Source organism: Bactrocera dorsalis, chromosome 4, assembly GCF_023373825.1.
Source record: "Bactrocera dorsalis isolate Fly_Bdor chromosome 4, ASM2337382v1, whole genome shotgun sequence".
Taxonomy (NCBI): Eukaryota; Metazoa; Arthropoda; class Insecta; order Diptera; family Tephritidae; genus Bactrocera; species Bactrocera dorsalis.
This window is the reverse complement of record NC_064306.1, coordinates 9,584,940-9,591,216: the sequence shown is the minus strand read 5'-3', so window position 1 is coordinate 9,591,216 and position 6,277 is coordinate 9,584,940.

The following is a 6,277-nucleotide window of genomic DNA, read 5'->3' as shown; positions in this document are numbered from 1 at the left end:
AACTTCCATATGTATGAGATTAGGTGTAAAAAGAGTGCATTTTTCGTATTGAAAGTAGCAACCAAGCAATTTTTCGGATTTTTTATGTAATATTTTCTCCAAGTTTAGCACTGTACGGGTAGTAGAAGGTAAAGAAGAGAATGATTTTAGTATTGAAAGTAGCAACAAAGTAATTTTTCAGATGATTTATGTAATATTTTTTCCAAGTTCCGCTGTTTGTTAGAAATAAAGAGGACTAATAACCCGTATACAAATTTTAAATGAATGTAGTTGGCAAAGTGTATATGTTTACTGAATGAATTTGAAACATTATAGTTTGAAATATATTGTAATGCGCTAAATTTATGTCTTTCTGAATACTTCAAGCTTAATTTTTATTATCCATTTGGACAAAAATAATGTTAATTTTATGTTCGCTTGATGCTTGGAAATAGTAACTTGAAATTACTTAAAACTGAGAATTGTATTTAGACTGAGTAAAAGTGATCATTGAGAGAAATTTAACGAAATTTCGGTTATTATGGTCGCAAAAGAGTAGTTTACCTAAAAAACGGCATTAAATATATGAAATTTATATTTGCTCCTCTGAACGAAAGTGATCCACGGAATTCATTCACAAAAAGTACTAAAAGTTGAGAACTGTATTTTGGCTCTACTGAGCAAAAGTGATCATTGAGAGACACTTTAACGAAATTTTGGTTATTAAGAAATTTAATGTAACTTAAATGTCATTTTAATCCCACAAATTTTCACGGTTTAAATTTAATTATTATAATTAACTTTTTTACTTTTTATTAAATACTCATGCAGTGTCTCATCACGTCTCAAGTAAGCATATACCCTTTATGTACTCTCACACTCATAACAATTTATGCACAAAGCTAATTGTAATGCCTCTCACTCATTTAAGCAACTGCTATGTCATCCCTTAAAGAGTATTGCTATGCACTTATTGGTCAATTAGCGTTTCACTTGCGCTACTGAGCGTTTAAAGAGCATTCCTGCGCGTCGATTGGCCTGTACGTTGCATAAACGTTCTCTACGCTCACCAGTGTGGTTTAGCAACTTTTATTGTGCAGCATTATTGTTGTATGCATTTTGAGTGACAAACGCAGCTTAAAGCTGTTGAGAAGTGTAGGAAAATTAAATAAAATTGAAATTTAGAATTATTGAGTGGAAAAATATTCACTTTTTTTTTAATCGATATTAAAAGTCATTAACTGGAAAATATGCACTCTGCTACTTATATAATTTTGGTTTGCTTGCAATTACTAAAAATTGTTTGTAGTGTTGTTGTGTTATTAACTGTTTGGCTAAAACTGTTTTTATACAAAAATCTACAGTGGTTGCGTATTTGCTTCAGTCCTATGCGTAGTGCTTAGAAATAAGCTGAATATTTATATTCATTTTAGCTTTAATATTTATTTTATTTATTGCTAAGTGTATTATGTATATATATATTTATTTATTTTTTTTTTTAATATCGCGAGCACCAATTCGTTTTATGTCTTAAAACTATAAGTAAACTTATGACCGAGCTTTTTTGAATGCATTTACTATTTGTTTATAATAAACTTGCGCTATGTTAACTAATTTTTTATACATTTATAAATATTTTGTTTAATTTTTGCTGACATTTTTTTATGAATAAAATCATTATGCTAAAATTTTGCTAACTATTTTGCTTAAATTACAGTTTTATGCTTAGATTTTTGCATATTTTTCTTATCATTTACTATTTACACTCTACAATTTTTATTTTAATTTCACTAATTTTTTGTTTCTTGACATAAATAATTCATTTTTTTTATAATAATTTTTTTTAGTATTATTCTATTATTTATGTATTTTTTGTTTATTTTTATTTTTATTTATTTTTTTTTTGCCAATAACAACTTGACGCACGTTTTGGTGGTTCTACAGTAATTTGACTGAAACAATTAAATGCAAGAAGGTGTTTTAATTAAAGTAGCTTTCAAGTATTTATTTCTCATTACAATTTACACTTATTCAACAATTTTTTTTTTTTCAATGTACTTCAGGTGCGTGCGTCGTTAATGGGTTCATGTCTATGCTAATAAGTAAAGTAGAGGAACTTAAATGTTCTCAGTGTGTGAGAAAATGTTTTGGTGTAGTGCGTAAATTGAGAGCTTTTAGTTTTTATGTAGATTTTTCTTATTAAAACCATATTTGAAGGAACAATGCTTATAATTAGCAAAGAAATAAATATACTTATTTGTTGCCATAAATATGTTATTTTATAGTTACCAAACACTTAGGCGACACAAAGCGCGTGCTTTAAATAAATCTTTAAATGCCGTACGAGACAGTTATAATTAGTTAGTAATTTGAAATTCATGACACAATTGCTTGATGACCATTTAACGACTATTTTCAGCAAATAAGTTTTTATATTACATATTTATTTATAAATTGAAAAATTCTTTAGTATTACTGTTTATTATTTTCTTCACATTTTTATATTTTGTGCCCAATATCTCTACATACAGTGCTAAATTCATCTTTTTTTGTTTCAAATTCACATATTTTCTACTATTTTTCTCAGTGTATTCGAATTATTTTGGTGCTTTTGTTTAAAAACTTGTCAAGGCATTTATATATCAGACTCTTGCTTTTACTGTGTTCATTATATACATTACATGCAATATGTAGTTAAGTATGTTTATTCTTATAATGGTTTTAATATTTTTACATAATCTGTCGCTCATTTTACAGCGTTTCATATTTAGTTTTTTTTTATCTTATAATATTTTCCTTTTCATTTTTTGTTTTTTTTTTTTTGGTTTTGCTATTGGAAAATAATATATTATGAAACACAGACAACGTGAGCGTTCGTGTACCTCTCTATGAATGGTTTCTGTTGCTGTCTCTGCTAAATAAGCCGCTAAAGAGAAAATGTGGTTGTGAGCTTTGCTAATTTTTTATATGTGCTCAGTTGATCGCATACAAATAAATATAAAACAGTTTTAATTTAGAGTTTTAGGAAAATAGAGTAACAGTGCATAAGAAAGCGTTGTTGAGAACTTAGAATTTATGTTATTTTATGTAGTGGTCATCCTGTGGAAAACAATAAGAAAAAATTAGAAATTAGTTTAATAATTAAAAAATGATTAAATTTAGACAAAATTTCCGCATAGGATTGCTGCCATTATGACTTTTGTAAGTAGGTTTAAATTTTAAAACTGAAAAAATCATATTTAATTAAAAATGTGATATATTCAAGAAAATATTAATAAAAAAGTTTTCATTAAATTAAAAAAAAAAATTAGAAAAAAATTACAAAAATTAAAAAAAAAAAATTGATAAAAATTACAAAAATTAAAAAAAAAAATTGATAAAAATTACAAACATTAAAAAAAAAATTGATAAAAATTACAAAAATTACAAAAATTAAAAAAAAAATCTTAAAAAAATATTATTACATTTTTCTATTTTTTTCCTAGAAAAAATATTAATAGTACAGCTTGTCTATAAATGGGAAAAAATTAGGGACTAAGAGTTGGTAAGAGGGAGAAGTAGTGAACGTTAGACAGAGATAATCAGAGTGGGAGCAAAACAGTTAGAGAGATATAGCGAAAGTTAGTGCTGTAGAGAAGGAGAGAAGGAGAGAGAAGAAATGGAATTTACAGAGGTTTAAACAGGGAGAGAAAGATAGTATAAATATGATTACTAGGGACTAAGAGTTGGTAAGAGGGAGAAGTAGTGAACGTTAGACAGAGATAATCAGAGATTTTAGTTAGAGAGATATAAGGAAAGTTAGAGCAGTAGCGAAGGAGAGAAAAGAAATGTAAATTACAGAGCTTTAGACAGGGAGAGAAAGTTAGTATAAATATGATTACTTCTATTCTATTCTTTATATCAACAAGACAAAAATTTTGGTTCGAATCTGAAAATTTTTTGTTCGAATCTGAAAATTGTTTTTGTTCGTTTAAGTATAGTTATAAATAGCTTATGACGGAAACAAGAGTAGTATAAGTACATTTCTATTTTCGTATCATTTGCTTGCCGGTTGCTTTTTTGGATCTTAGTTTTTATATCCTTGCCACATGTTAAAGCATAATTTTACTCATACTTCATGCGAAATTTTTTGATCTCCCACCTATTTGGTAACCGATCGCTCTTTTCATCTCATCACTTTCACTTTAAAATGAATTAAAAAATTTAGCTGGAAAATTTGTTGTCTAGTTTTGAGTGCAATTCCCCTGAAATAAAGATTTTAACCCAAATTTTCTCGAAAAAAATTCTGCAAAATTGTAATATTGCGCAAAAAATGAAGAGAGCGTGTGAGCATGATTTGTGTTTCCACTAAAGAGAGTTTCTTATGTCGTTAAACAGGTTGTGATATGAGATAATTGAGAGCGTAGTATGCATAGAAGTGAGTAAAAAGTGTGGGGATGGTTCGAGTTTCAATCACTGCGGCATCATATTCGACGCAAAAATGTTGCAATATAAGTATCAGCTGAGTATCTGCAGAAAAACAATACTGTCGCAATATTGCTGCAGTTATTTGCTTGCTCGAACATGCCCTGTATTAATATTTTTTCCTATTCTCCTTCATGTGCTTGATAAGGCGAGAATTGCGCTACCGTTGTTATAGCATTTCTGACCCTGCAACATGTTGCTGCGGAGCTAATTGAGAAACATGTTGCTCTAAATGTAATTCTCTCTGCTCTCCCTTTTGCTCACTGCTTCTATTAATTTTAACTGAATTAAAAGATAATAAACAGTTGTGGCAACCGCTACAAATAACAAAAATTGTAGTATTGAAAAATAATTCGTTTTTGTACCCGATTTCAATGAAATAAAGATTTTAAGTATATTTCCTCGAAACAAAAATGTAACATTGAAAAATAATTTTAAAAAATTGTAATACTGCATAAATTTTTTTCGGTGGCATTTTTACTCTTCCAAATTTCAAAAATAAAAACACAGTGCAAATAAACTTTGTAAAAAGTACATTTATTATTTTTTCACTTAAATTTTTTCATTTTATTGTGTTTGTTTTTGTTGTAAAATTCGTGGAAATTAAAATACATACACACAATAACCAGCGTGGAGAGGAAACATAATGACAGTAATGAAAATATAATATTTTTACAAAATGCAATCAAATTGAAAATTTACAAATTAAAATTATAAAATACAATACAAACTTAAGGCGTGACTTAAACTGCTGCACATTCAAGTCAAAACTAAACAGTAAAAGTAGAACACAAACTCAACAAATTGCTACAAATTAAACGTAATTATTTATAAAAAATCATTTTTTTTTTATAATTATGCATATATTTGCTTTATTTTTTCCATTTCCTGATATAACACATACAACTGCAACGCTAATTATTCAATGTACTTAGCTTTGTGATGCCAAATGAAGTGTATTTTTTAGTACTAGAATAAAATAGTTTAATTGTAAATAGTAAGTGTCGTCTGCTTTGGTGCGCTGGGTGTTGCTGAAAATGTGGCGAAAGCGTTGAAAATGCGCAGCGCAATATATTTGAGAGAATTATTTGGAGCGTGTAGACTAGCATGAAGTGAAAAGATGGCTTTCAATGAGCAAAAAATGAAGAGAGCGTGTGCGCATGGTTTGTGTTTCCACTAAAGAGAGTTTGTTATGACGTTGACAGGTTGTGACATTGGCTAATTGAGAGCGTAGTTTGTTTGAGCGCTGAGTGTATGACAAGCTGTGTGGTGAGAGGTTTACATAATTGAAATTAGTATGTTAAAGTGGGTTTAAAAACTAAATAGACTTAGATGAGAGTGATGAATAGTGTTGTTGTGTTGTGTATGCGAGGCAGCTTATGTTAGACAGACTTGTAATGATAGTCAGACTTTATAAATTTGAGAATTGCAAGGCAATAGAAATGAAAGTTGATGTACAATTGACAAATACAATTCATTAGCATTTGTGATAATACTACGTTTTAATGTCAGAAAGTTATGAGACGCGTTGAGCTTTCATGTTTTGTTAGAAGTTTTTGCATTTTTTTGGTTTAAAAAGGTTTTATTTGCGCTCACTTAGTATAGTAATTTTGGAAAATTTTTTAGACTGAGCTTTCATGCATTTTTAAGCTTTCTTGCATAAATTAATTTTGCAACTAGTTTTGAGCTATTATGGATTGATGAAGAACTGTATGTTTGTTACATTTTCTCTTGCCAAATTTTAGCTCAAAACGGTTTTGAGCTTTCATGCAGTGTTTAAGCTATTTTATATTAGAGCTTTCATAAATTATATATTTTAATTAGAGCTTTCACC